The following is a 14,284-nucleotide window of genomic DNA, read 5'->3' as shown; positions in this document are numbered from 1 at the left end:
ATTTACTAAAATCCAGAACATTTTTTTCTCAGTGTACGCATAAAATCTCCAAATCGGCCGGCCGTTTGAAGATTATTCATTTACTTTGAACAAACGCTACCGATTTTTCGATGCACGTGTTTCTTTCCTCATACTTGTACTCCTCCGCCTTCTCTCAGCTAATCCTGCTGAAATAATTATCGAATTAGCATTACAAAGGAGGAAGGAGGTACGTACGTATGCGTTCTAAGTTAAGATGCCTAGCTTCGCTTCGTTATCTGGTTGCCTTTGTTCCGACATCGGACTTCCCTCCTGAGCGACTATCAGAAACGTGAAACTTGTTCTCGTTGTGCCCGAGAGTCCTCCAGGCTGCTGTCACATTAATTAAACACACGATGTAGTATAACTCGCGTAAGACAGCACTCGACCTGAACATTAAACCGTCACAAAATGTCCTAGAAACGTGCACGTCGAAGGAAAGGAATAATTTCAATCTTAGGAACAAATATAATATTGAGAATTGATTGACTTTCCAGTAATTGGCGAGATCTCCGGTAATTACAAAATCTAAGGATTCGTTATTGTAGAAACTCCAGAGAAAACAAAAATCTGAAACTAAATTTTAAGCTTTGTTAACGATAAATGAAAGAGTTAAGCACAAAGAGTTAAGAGATAACTAATGGGACGTTAATAAATTAAGACTCGAATTAGATTTTCGTCGGGGATATTAGAATGCAAATTAGTTGCGGAATATTTTCTCCTCGTTATACTCGGGATGTCCTTGATGATCCACGGCGCGTCCTTTTCCATACACGTCAACAGCCCTTTAATGAATTCAAAATCGATTCTCCAAGAGAAGGCTCTTACTTCTCTCCAAGCACGATTTCAATCTATGATACCAAATTACGCGAAAATGGTAGTAAAATGTGGAAGTTTAAAAGTAAATGTCAATTAGTACGGAGCTTTTGGCGACCGTAATTTCAGAAAAACCTTTCGAAAAATACTTTTCTAAAGTGGAAAACTTTTTCCCTTGAATTGCTCTTGTTTGCGCAGTTTTATAATGGTTAATTTATTGTTAAACTTTAAAAGAGGCAAAAAAGCTCGCTCCCTGGAGTTATACATCGTGAATAGCGGGATGTGCTAAAAGGAAATCGCTGTTGGTTCGAGATTTCCCGGAGCTCTCCATCGTCCTATTATTATGGATTTTTACGTTTAAATACCGTAAAACAGACGACAATTTCGATCTTATTATAAAATCTGTACAATATGTCGGAAAAATATTATCGTGATGTAATAATTCATAGTTATTAAACTATTATATAACCGACGGATTTATAAGTACTGACAGTTTTTTACGACATATTTATTAAATTATTTAGCGGACGTGTGAAGTCCATTTACAATTTTTTTACATTTACATAATTATTAACAATTGTGTGCGTTTCGTGGTTTATTTATTTATGAAACCGGGAATTTGCGCAGAGCTTGTAAATAAATTAGAATATATTATTTCAATGCTAGAACGTAAATACATTTTGTTGTTATTAAATGAACAAACAAGTAATTATATCATTATAATTTTAACAAATTTATTTAGTATAACTTAAAAAATTTCTAAGCAAATGGTATTAATGATAATCGTTACGTCAGCACATATAGTGACGATTTTAATCGTGACAGATACGTTATATCAATATATAGGCAACATGTCAAAAGTGAATATGGAGAGTAGAGAGAATTGCAGCCAGTGGCGCTGAAAGGAGTAAACAAGAGATCCCGCAAAGTTATGTGGTGTGCGAACAGAACAAAATCCTCGGGCGATATCGCTGGCGCGGCGCGCGCGCGCTGATACTCGCGGCAGATGATTAGAGTGCATCGGGGGATTTTTCGAGGCGAACGCGTGGGAAAGAAAGTCTTTTATTTCACCGAGAAAGCGGGAAGACTGTATCATTATATGCGATTACGGTACGTATATCTGCCGTACGTTGACGCGTTTCGCGTTACCGTTCCTCCTTGTTTGCGCCAGATCAACGGCACATGTGCGCTTCGTTACACGCCACGCGAGTGCGAAGCCAAGCGCCACGATGATACATCTAAGATTATTATACAATCGTGCGTTTTCCCAGATAAGGGAAAAGCCAGTCATTTTAACCGCGTTATTCCAATCAGCTGTCAGATAAATTTAATTAGACGTCAATCGAATCGATTGGACATAATTGCACGCCGTCATTAGAACGATGTAACTATTTTTGCAACCAGTCAACCAATTAGTCATTAATTTCGTTATCTCGTGTGGAAAGCGACCGACGTTGCAAAACGTGCGGCGACAAATTGGGTCACGGGACTAAACTTTGGCCCTCGTATCCACGCCGCATGCTAAATGCGGCTGTTTCCCATCTCGTACTGTCATTAAGCATTGCCTCTCGTAGGCTAGACAAATAACACTCGAAATCGGGGAGTTACATGTAGCGCTAAATGCAACGCTAGGTAGGGACGGGAATGCAATAGCAGTCGGTGAATCTTTGGTTTACTGCTCCCGAAATGTAAAATTTAGTGGTAAATGTGACGATTTTATCTCGTGTCAATCGTGTTGACGCGAACATTTGCGTACGGATAAAACTCGAAATCGGACAGTTACATTTAGTGCTATATGGAGCGTGAAACAGAAGTGAGAATAGAATCACTGCATCGAATTACAGTTAAAGCATCGTATCCTTTAAATTTACTTCGATGATTTGCAACTTTTACTAATCTATTATTTACATTAAAAATGTATAATCCCGAAGAAATATGTTACAATTTTTATCTTATATTTTAGATTTCATTCAAAAATGCTAGGCGAGAAGAAGCTGTTGAAACAAGAATGAAATATTTTGCTACTTAATTGCTACGAATTAAAAACGTGTGATCGTCAAAACAGATTTAACCCTAACAATTATGTACAATCCGTTCTAATTCTTCAACGTATATTAAATTCACTATTTTATTCGCCATGTGCTTATTTTCATTAATTTCTCATTTCTGCGATATTTGGTATCGTAATTGTAATTATGAGATTGTCCAAAAGCCTTATCTCGTTACCGAGATGCAGCGATCCCTCTTGAGGAAGGAGAAAACTGAGATCTCACCGACGACCGAATAATAGCTTCTCGCATTATCTGTCTTTCTGATCCACTGATGCGAATTTTTCTCCGAAGGCGAAACTTTCATAATTTCTTGGTAAGACTTGGTATTTCGAAAAATTTTGTGGCGCGGCCTTCCACCTTCCTTACTGGCGATTGCGTCATTTCCCTTAATTCAAAACATGAGATTACACGAGTCCTCCGCAGCTTGCGACACAGTGACTCAATATGAGAAAATGTAATACCCCCTGAGAGTGAAAATCGGCAGTTCGAAAAACAACGACCTTAGACTCGCGTGAATGGCGCTCGTTGAAACCGCGATGGTATACGACAATACGCGCATTCGAAAAATTTTGCGACACGTGGGACAGGTAAAACGTTCGCATTCATATGCAGTAGCGCTAATATTTCTTTTTGTTGATGCAACTTGTTAGAAAAAATCCAGTGAAAAGTAAAGCACTTTTAGTTATCAGCCATTCAAACGATGATAAATTTAGATTGCGTATAGAAGTGTTCAATACTGGAATAACGGATAAACGGCACTCACGAAACCGGATTGCAGTGGCTGTGAATATTTTATTTCTGCATTTGCAGTTGGCAAAGGACGAAAAACGAACGCAGAGCTGGAGGAGATGGAAAACGAGAGGGATTTTCTCATAATTATGATATTTTTTCACACGAAAAAATTGCAATTTGGTGCGAACGTATTTTAAAATTTCCGAGTTGATTGACAGAAATGGCCATTTGATTGAATCGCGGTATTAAAATTTATATTAAAATTTATATTACCATGAAAATGATGCATCGCGTACAACTTTTATGAAACAAATGTGAACATTTACAATCTTTGCGCCGCAATTTCGTACTTTGTTCAACATGAATAATGCAACGCGCTATTCTTTAAATATGTACGTAATTCAAAGTTTCTTCGTTTTAAAAATTTTCGAAGAAAACCGTAGACGCGGAGGAAAGTTTTCTCTCTGGCGGTTGAGAAATTAAATATTTTGACGCGTTCGTAAAACCAATTGCCCATAATTATTGTGCTCGACGGCTGTTCCGAATCAACATAACTATCCTATCCTCCTATTGAGGAGAGGACGAGGAGAGACGAGAGACGAGGCGAGGCAAGACGTGGCGCAGCCGACGTAGCAGGGAGAGCGCTGGTATTTGCATAATATGGGAATCGCTTCTGAGGCCAAGCCATTGTTCCGAGCGCGTCTATGCGCGTGGTGTAGTATGTGAGAAGATTCGACGAGCGGAAGAACATCCGAATACGTAACCCGGCGATAATAATTACGTTCCTGTTCCACGTAGCGCGCGGTGTGCTGCTTGGGCAACGCTCTCTTCCTTTCTCCCACACCGAATTGACTGCACGGGGGGGAATTCGCCTGGTACTCTACTTGTTTGAAGACCTCGTTTCGCCACCGATTGATCCGGCGATCTGAGAAAGAGAGCCGCGGAGAAAGGGCGGAGGGGATCGGGGGAGGGGGAGGGGAAGACCGTTTCTCGCGCTGAAGAACGGGAAAGCGGTTCGTTGACAAGAATCCTGGCCAGTCGGAGACAGAAGTTAATGAAACATTCCGGAATGCTTCATTAACTCTGGGACGACCATGCGTAAACGTCAATTGCGTCGGCTCGAACTTATATGAATAAAAAATGTGAAATCCATAATAATTGATTATAATATACCTTGATTTACTAAATTAATATCTTGAGCTAATCAATAATTCAAGGAAGTTGATGATTTTAATTGAAATTAGCTGAAATTTTATCTAATGTCATTATTTATCGTAATTTTGCGATCTTTAACATTAATTATTCTTGTGTAGTTAGGCTTTAGCATAAATTTTTCGTTTCCATTTCTGAATTCGAATACTCAAAATCACACAACTGACCAGTGGCGTAGATATTTAAATAGCTGCATCTGTTTAGGCATGCATCTGTTTAGGCATGAGTAAACAGCTTCCATTTGCTGATATTTTACATTAGATACTGGTATTTGAACGTTATAGATTCAGGTGTCTTTGATGGCAATCTGTACATGCATACCTGTGTGAATGCGTGTTTAGATATGCGAATCAAGATGCAACATGGTCGGTATCGATTCTAAACAAGTTGCTCGACACAGTTTACATCGGTGTTATTTCGGCATTCTGTGTTTCGACTGTTGTATCGGGTTTGATCATCTCATGGCATCTCTTGAGTCGTTTAACAGGCATCGTACTCTTTGATTATCTATACAGCACGGCGACGATGTTACTTCGATTGATTGATTTACGAGAGATTATAAGATATGTCTTGTTGAGAGGATCGTTTTATAGGATCGTTTAGTATATCATTATGTCACAGTATTTAAAGCAGAACTAGTCTTATTATTAAAATTTCAAGTACAACTCCATTTTTATTATCTTGCTGCTCGAGCAAAACGTTGCCGCAATAATATAATTATACGGTACAAAAACAGAATTTAAACAACTTGATGAATTTTTCAACTATTTCAGAGTAAACCTTAGGTACCTGGCTTTTAATAATAAACACGATAACCTGCAGCTATTTAAATTTTTTACGGAAAAGCTTTTGAATTAATATTTGAAAACGTCTCAGCGGTGTCAAATGAATGCCAAAAGCTTATGAATATTTCCAACAACTAAATATTTCTCCAAAAAGTTAACTGTTCCGTAAACCGCAGAAGTTTCTACGTATGCACATATTAAAATGTTAGATACATTATTATTTCTTAAAAAATGATTATTAAAACATTCCATTTAATATCATTTCTCGTAAATATTTTCTAGTTCTACAATATAAAATAAAAAGTAGTATTTAGAAAAATATATTTTAAATTTTACACAATCTTGGAAGCATCTAAATTATTAAATAACGTGATACGAAATAATCAAACTTTGATCTTTGCTATCTTGTTTAGCTATTATTTAGCGCTAATTAATATTAATGCAGCCGGTAGTAGTAGGTATGACATCTCAAATTCTAGCTACATGCACGTAGTTTCATGGCAAGCTCACGACATCTGGGCTAATAACATGGGTAATAGAATGGCTCCCAGCACGATACGTCTCCGTCAGTAGTGCTAGCTACCGATTACAATCCATTAGTGAAACGGCGTTGGGGTAAAGATAAAGAGAGAGAGAGAGAGAGAGTAGGAGGAGAGAGAGAGCTACCGATATGATGGAAATTAAAATACTGTTACGATTACAGGTTTAAGCAGATCGTAAGCGATGGCAGAAGGTCCGCGGATCCCAATTACGGTGACCGGTAGCGCGGTAACATAACAGCAACGGTTACGAAAGCGAGCCGGTGATTACGGAACGAGAGGTGCAAGGATCTTCGGATCCCATCGTGACTCGTGGTTGTTGTTGTTAGTTCAGGTGATTTCGGCCCGACCGATCGCTGACCTTTCGCCATGTCATAATCACACGAGTCGCGGCTTTTTACGTGTCTAATCGACATCGAGCGGATCTCGTGACGGACCCCGGGTATCGATCTGTGAAATTGACGTCGCCCCGCTGGATTCGCGACACGCGAATTACACGGTGCGCTTGTAAAATTCGGCGCTACACACCGCGCGAATAATGCCTTATTGCCTTGAACGGGGGATCGCTTAAGGCTTGCGCGCGCGCGATTATTTTCTTTCGAACGACGAAATGCCATGCCGATCCCAGTGAAGAAAACGTGGCAGTGCGGCTTCTTCTTCGGTTGTTTCGTGCCGGTCCTCCGGTGAGGAGGCATAAAGGAAGTAATCACCCGCGCTGATTGCGAAAAACTGCCGACCTGACGCCTAGCCTGCCTCGTCCTTTTCACGGTTGCTTGCACGCGCGCCGCCATCCTCGACTGGTCGCTTCTTTTTTATCGCTGTGCATCATGCAGGAAGGTAATCGATCACTTATATTGTATCGATTAACTTCTCTGTGGGATCGAGCGTTCCCCTCCGACAAAAAGAGCTTGTATTTATTGAAAACAGACTGATATATCTTTGCATCATTTCTCTAAGACATTTATCTTTTCATAAATAATCGAGAGCGATTTACAATCTTTAAAGTTAATAAAAGTTTAGATTAGTTGCAACGATAAATTAAAATTATTTTGCACGGATACAAGTTTCGCTTAAGAAAGAAACAAGTTCTTTTTGTGACTTTTGTAACTTTTATTTGTTTGCATTTTTCTCTTTATACTATATGTACCAGTTTCTGTATCTTAACAATGAAAGTAGACTGTTATAGCAATCATACACATAAAGTCTAATCTTTGCCGCCGTAATCGCGAGCTCTGTAATTAGTTCTAATAAAGGAGCGATTACCATTCCTTGCTTTAATTAAATTACGAAATTCACTGATATTGGTCTCATTAATATTGTTAACCGATACACCAACATGCAATTAAATCCTCTTATTATTTCCATTATTTATTTTCTTCTCTTTAATTTTCGTGTAAAGTTTACTTTTCTTTTTTTCCTGTATAAATATCAGCTCTCGGTGAATATGAAAAGGTAAACATGAAAATATACAACTTTGTTTATTTAGTTAGAATTAACAATTTTATCTCGCTGTTTTGTAACGTTCCCTTTAATTAATCATTTCTTTTTCGAGTCACTGTAATTAAGTATGTGCTTCAATAGAATCGTAAAGCGAGTTATCACGGGAAATGCGGTGTAAAAATAAAAGTGCGGGAGGCTGACCTGCCGGTATTCTTTCCCAATCGCTATTCAGCGCGCGGAAGACCAGATGACGACGATAAGCGAGCGAGTGCATCGCGTTGGAGAAACGCATGGACGAACTGAAGTGTAACCTCGTAAACACGGGAGAAATGTGCCGCGACAAAGAAAAGGAAGACGCTTGAAAGTAACGCCACGCGGAAACCCGGCGACGTAACAATTATCTCATCCGCGTCATTACTTTCTAAGTTTCTAATTAACCACGGCGACTCTCCGCGTACGCAGTATCACTTATTAGACAGGTGTTAAATGCGAGTACGGGCCGCTGCTTCGACACCACGAAATGTAATTTCTCGCTCAAGAAAATTAGTTTACGCATCTCGTTGCGTAAGAATTATAAGAATTTAAATTCGCGCATTTATACCGTTAAAAAATTTTCTCCGATTTAAAAAAATTTGCTCAACACTATTTATTTTTATAGTAAACTTTTTATGCTAACAGAAATTTTTTCATGTTTTTACGTCGAATATGTTATACAGAACAGCGAATATTTCTAACAGGTACTGTTAATTTATGATAAACTGTTTTTCATCAAAAAGTAAAAACATGGTTGCAGGTATAATATTTATTGTGTACTGCCAATTAATGTTTCGTAAACTTTACGTGTTTATAGAGACCAGAAAATATTTGATTGCACCAATTTCAGTTGATCGTTAGACCGAAACGATTAATTTGAAAAAACAGTGACATTATTTGGTTTATCGAAAAAATCTATACTAAAGTCAGAACGTGTACATCCATATCGCGTATTATATAGCTGTATTGGAACATCAGTATCGAAATTTCGACATGTACACAATTTTGCCTATTAACTGTATAGGAACCACTTGTTCCAATTACAAATAAATATGCGCATATTCCATTTTTATGGAGAGGTGAAGAAATAGCAATAAATGTAAAGTTTTTAAGTTTCGTGAAGTTTAAAACTTTTTTGAAAGTATGACACTTTTTTGGAAGAGATATAATTGCATGTGAATTTAATTACGATAAATTTAATTTGTACGTTTGTTTTTTTTCTACATATATATATCTCAATTGTGGCATTAATTTAAAGAATAAATTTAGTATATAATTATATAGTTATTTAATTTTCAACGTTGAATAATTTTGTATTTAAATTTTTTAAGATTTATAAAATTTTGTTACTTCTGTAAAACATCTTTTTATTGTGTTTGTTAAATGTATCTTGAATAGAATTCACGCTTCAACATTGAAACAAACGCCATTATTTTTTCAATATTTTCAAGGAAATTCTCAAGAGAAAGTGTATGATTTCCGAGACATTTGCATTCATATGCATCTACAATATCTGCGCGTTGTATGCGCAATACATCGAGCGCTCTATTAATGAGCGATGAAGCTGCAGCTCGTAAGCCGAGACAGAGCATTGAACGTTGCACTTTCCCGTCTATTCGTGGATATTCGTCTCAATGTTCTCCGATAACCGGAGATCGAATCGTTCACCAAAGTTACGAATCTCGCTTTCTCTCTCTCTCTCTCTTTCCCTCTCGCCGTGGCGCAGGGAAGGTGAACGCAATCTTCGCGGCTCCTCCGACCCCGAACGAAGATGAAAACTGGTGTAACTTTCGACGTGTTTAATTCTCGATATCGCGGAAAATGTGCTCTATGCCAATTGTGCGGCGTTTCCATTATCATGACAATTTCCCCCCCGTGGCTACAGTGTGAAACTTCGAATTCGCAGAGATTATACGCCGCCGGTACCGAACGTCGCCGACAATGAGCAACGCAATTAGAACGCTTACAAGCGCTTATAAGCGCGGCGCTGGAAGTACGGCGTCGATTCGCCCGGAGCGATTGCGAGCCGCAGGCGAATTAAAATAATAATCGAGCGCTCGTGAAGTCGCGGATAATCCGAAATTCCAGACCGCCCCTAATGACGGTCCGCTCGCAGTCGTGACTGCGACAAATGGACTCTCCCGTCTTGGCGAAAATCCTAGTCGTCGTCTGCCTCGGCTAATCACAACGCGAGATTATCGGAGAGAGATTACGTGCGGCCGTCGATGGTCTTTAATATTTCGAATTAAGTGGTTACTCAACGGCGCGGGGTGCGTCTCACTGATTTCACTCGGTGCTCCTCAGATTTTGCATAGCTTTTGAGAAATCGCGAATAATCGTGTACACGATGTAAGATGTAAGTATAGTAATGCAAATAATATTACGCAAAGAATAAATATTAAAAAATATCGATAGAATTCTGAGTAAAGAAACATTACAAAAATATATACTTATATTTTATGCAATGTATTATTAAAATCATACGAGGAACATTGCGCTGTAAGAGAATAATTTACATACAAAGAGATATCACTCGCCGTTGTGATAGCTATGCTGATCTATTCTCTGAAGCAATAAAGCAAACACAAATCAATATCCAAGCGAATTCTTCATTTTCAACGATCTAACATTTTCGAGTCGCATAAAGTAAGATAATATTCGTAACATTTACGTCAAATTTGTGAAAATCTGATACAGAGAGAAAGAACCAAATACACGCACTGCCAATAAAATTTATTAGTTTGTATTTTACACGGAGTGCATGCGTTTGATTATTTTATTATGAATTTAGTGCATTTTAAAATATTAATACGTTTCTCTCTTATATATCTCGCAGTAGTAATTTCGAAATTTATCTCATTTCTCTATTCGCGGATGCAGAGAGGCAAAGGCATGAAAATGTATAATCCTTTGTAAATTTTCGTTGGGATAATTTTGCGTGTAATGTCTCTTTAATTTCGCTCACTTTTCGTTAATAATTAGTTAATTAATTTTCATCAATAATTTAGTCGTCGATGTGATAGATCCAACCGCACTTGACCCGATCATTATCTCTTTCCGCTAATTGCATATATTATTATTCAATTATCGGATATTTTAATTAATGAGTTATACATGTTACACGATCCCAGAGGAGAAGACCGGGGAAAAGGAAGTGTATTATCACTAATAACAATTTATTTTTTTTTTATTATATTACATTTTATCGTATTACGTCGTGACTTTATTTCGTTCACAACAGAACGCTAACTGACACACAGGTGTGTGTGTGTCAATCATTTCTTTTTACAATTGCTACAAACAAACCTCACTTACTCTCTACGAGAGCGACTTTTATGCTGTTATTTTATCGATTCGAATGGTGAATGAACGCACGGATGTCGAACGCAGGCGTTCGTGCGACAGAGTTTGTGTGTGTGTACGCTTCGCAGGCCTGTAAAATGGCTATGATCTCTATGTTGATATTCCAGTTATTCGGTGAAATACGGTTGGGGGCCGCGAGCACGACCTGCGCTGGAAAACACGAAAGCGTTTTCGCTCACGGCAAGGATCGTTCTCAAGGATGATCTCCGCGCTCGCGCACGAGCTAGCCTCGTCGCCGTTTAAACGCGAAAAGGTGAAAGTTGAGCGAAGCGTCGTACTAGAGGCTTTTCATATTTAAAGGTCAACAACTGGTGGCCGACAATAACTACGATGTTTCTTCCGCTTGCGTGGCAATTTTATGCCAATTTTGTCGCTACGTGACGGTACCGAAAGGCGGGGATGTTGGAGGAGCCTTTTTAATTTTTTAACAAAAGCGGCGACGAATTCACCACGGTGTTGAATAATATAACGATCTGAATAAAACAGCAGCGTGAGAAATAATCTAACGAATTTTTAATCCAAAGCACATTCGTGAAAAGCTTTTAAAATCCTCGTTGTATTAATATCTATCTAAAACCCCTTCCAAAATCGATATTTTGAAACTGTATTATTAATTACAGCTTTAAGGCATCGATAAAGGATTAATACTTTATTTAAAGATTTGTATTACGAATGAAAAATTGATGATCTTTCTTTGTCACATCAGCAAATTATTCATTATTATTTTAATTTTTACCTCAATTTGTTATTTATTAATCACAATTTTTTATTATCTAGACATTAGTCCAATAACCGTATAAGACTTTAATCCCCTTTTAAAATCAGAGATACTCAATTTTAATATTTTTAATATAATTTCTTAATCCCTTATAATTCAATTCGTATTCTGTTATTTCTGCAAGTTTAATAACATTTGCATGAAATTAATTATTGATGAGCAAGACGCGGGCTAAAGAAAATCTCGGAAAATGACGTGAGGAGACGATGCGTAGACAGCATGATGGACGGTGTTGAGTCGCTCGCACGCGAATGCCGACGGCTTTAGAGACGGTCTCAGCTTACTTCGTCGACGATTGTGCATTTCTCACTTTCTTTCGTGTAAGGGGTCCATTAATCGCCCCATATCCATTCGCTGAAAGGGAAGCCTTAAGAGCGTCGCGCGTGTGAAAAAAATATATACATACATATATACGCGTAAGAGAGCGTCTGCTTTTCCTCCTTTTTCTCGCGCCAACTTCTTTCGCCGGAGAGCGGATTTTATAACGGTGCGCATCCCGGCCGTTCGACTTCGCGTATCTCGCACGATGCTCTCGAGTCTCGCGGACTCGTTAATATCGTCGAACGAAAGTAAAAACTTTCATTCGCGCGCGCGCGCTGCTACTGACTGATGTCGTGTGTGCTTCCTAGGAAGAAGATCCCCGGCGGCGTTACGTATTCGATCGCGTATGTGCAGCCTGTGTACCAACCAGATACCGCGCGATTTTACGATACGCTTTACGCTTGGATAACGCTCGACGTATACTTTCGATATGTTACCAGTTACGGTTATTCGGCGCTCTGCCAGCGACGTTTATCGGTATCTTAAATCATTGATAAATATCGCTTGCTACAATTACGGTAGACTGACGCGACTCCGTGTATCTCGGATAGGTAATTTGAAGCTACAATATTTTACTTCAATATCACAGTTTTATTTTAATATTCTAATGACGTGATGTTTTTTTAAATAAGATATATCATTAATGCAATATAGAATTTCATGCTATTGATATTTTATACATCTGATTTCTGCTCGCACCCTTGCGCGCATCTAGAAGCGTTCTATTATGGTAACAAGGTTCCTGAATTGCCTTCGAGGACGTGATGCATTAATATAGATCTGCATTTCCATATGTATATGAATTTGCACATGAACGTGAACTCTGTTATAAGTAGATTGAATGCGCGCATCTGTGACGCAAAAATTATTATTCTAAAAACATGTACCTATATACTTATATATATTAGGTAATCTTCTTTCCGTGAGTGACTGTATGGGATCACTCCCTTTATAATCTCGTAAATTTTCATGGATGGCAAGTTAGAGTAGAGGGTGACCGGTTGTTGCCCTACATCGCTTCAATTTTCTTTTGTTCCCTAATGCAGCTCGTCGAGTCTCCTCTGGGGGTTTCCTGCCCAGGGAATTTGATTGATTTGCCACGATTTCCGCAGAATTCCAACTGAGTTGATGGGGCTCGGAAATACCTCCCCGAATAGATATAGATATAGATGTTTAAGGACCAAAAGAGAGAAGATTAGCTTTTGGTCGGTGAAAGTGCGTCATTAAGACGCTCGTCGTGATCGTGTCGTTGTACTTTGCTTAAATTGCATTGGAAATGAGATGCCCATCTGACGATTTCCATGGTAATTATGAGCAACGAAAATCATAGGCGGCAAAATCATTGTGGCGATTGTGGTGACAGAAAGAAAGCAAAATTATGGAGAATAATTTCACATTTCCTATAATCCCGCGTTAATCGGAAGCTATTTCTTGAACGTTAATAGGCTGTAGATTGACTCCCGGTCGCGCGCTTGGGCAACATTGAAAATAAACAGGAAAGTGTCTTTTCCATAAGATGTTTTACCCGCGTATCGAAATTTGTGATATTATTAACACATATAATATTTAAATTACTTCTTAAAAATGTTGTTGTTAGGTCTATTAATATTAGTAACATTATCAACATTACGCTTACATGCGGTTAATTAATATTGTTAATCGATACGTTTTCGTTGAAAATTTATTTTTTAATAAAATAAAATAAAAATTGATAAATTAAAACTAGAAAAAACAATGATTTATTGTACTTTTTATTTCAAGAGCTAATTGTAGCATGTACAAAAGATGGATAATAATTAAAAAAATTATTATTAAAGTGAATAATAAATTAGTGAAAAATATTTTATTGCTTACGTATTATCTTAAATAGATTAGCTATTGATTAAATCTTCACATTTCTTCGACATAACATTAAGTTTAATATAAACATCGATCTGTTTCTCTTGATTTTTCCAAATTTGATATTAATTAGTGAAATATAAGCTGCTTTTTACTATAGAGATAAGCTAAATAAAAATAATTGTTATTTATTTTTTACTTTATCTTTTCTTATAATACGGGACGGCTGATAACGCAAAATTGATAATAAAACGTTATCATTATTTACATAACTTCATAACATAGTATTGTGAGAGGACACATTATCGTGGCCGAAATAGCTCAGTTGGGAGAGCGTTAGACTGAAGATCTAAATGT

General features: G+C 37.8%; 1 protein-coding gene across 3 annotated transcripts in view; it reads left to right on the top strand.

Moving 5' to 3' along the window:
• Window positions 1-14,284, top strand: part of LOC112463662 (mucin-5AC) — a 49,694-nt gene that overhangs the window by 19,853 nt on the left and 15,557 nt on the right. The gene's annotated exons all lie outside the window — the stretch shown is intronic.

This window comes from Temnothorax curvispinosus, unplaced genomic scaffold (genome assembly GCF_003070985.1).
Source record: "Temnothorax curvispinosus isolate PA1 unplaced genomic scaffold, ASM307098v1 QBEX01013525.1, whole genome shotgun sequence".
In the NCBI taxonomy this organism is placed as follows: Eukaryota; Metazoa; Arthropoda; class Insecta; order Hymenoptera; family Formicidae; genus Temnothorax; species Temnothorax curvispinosus.
This window is presented reverse-complemented; position numbering and strand designations above follow the sequence as displayed.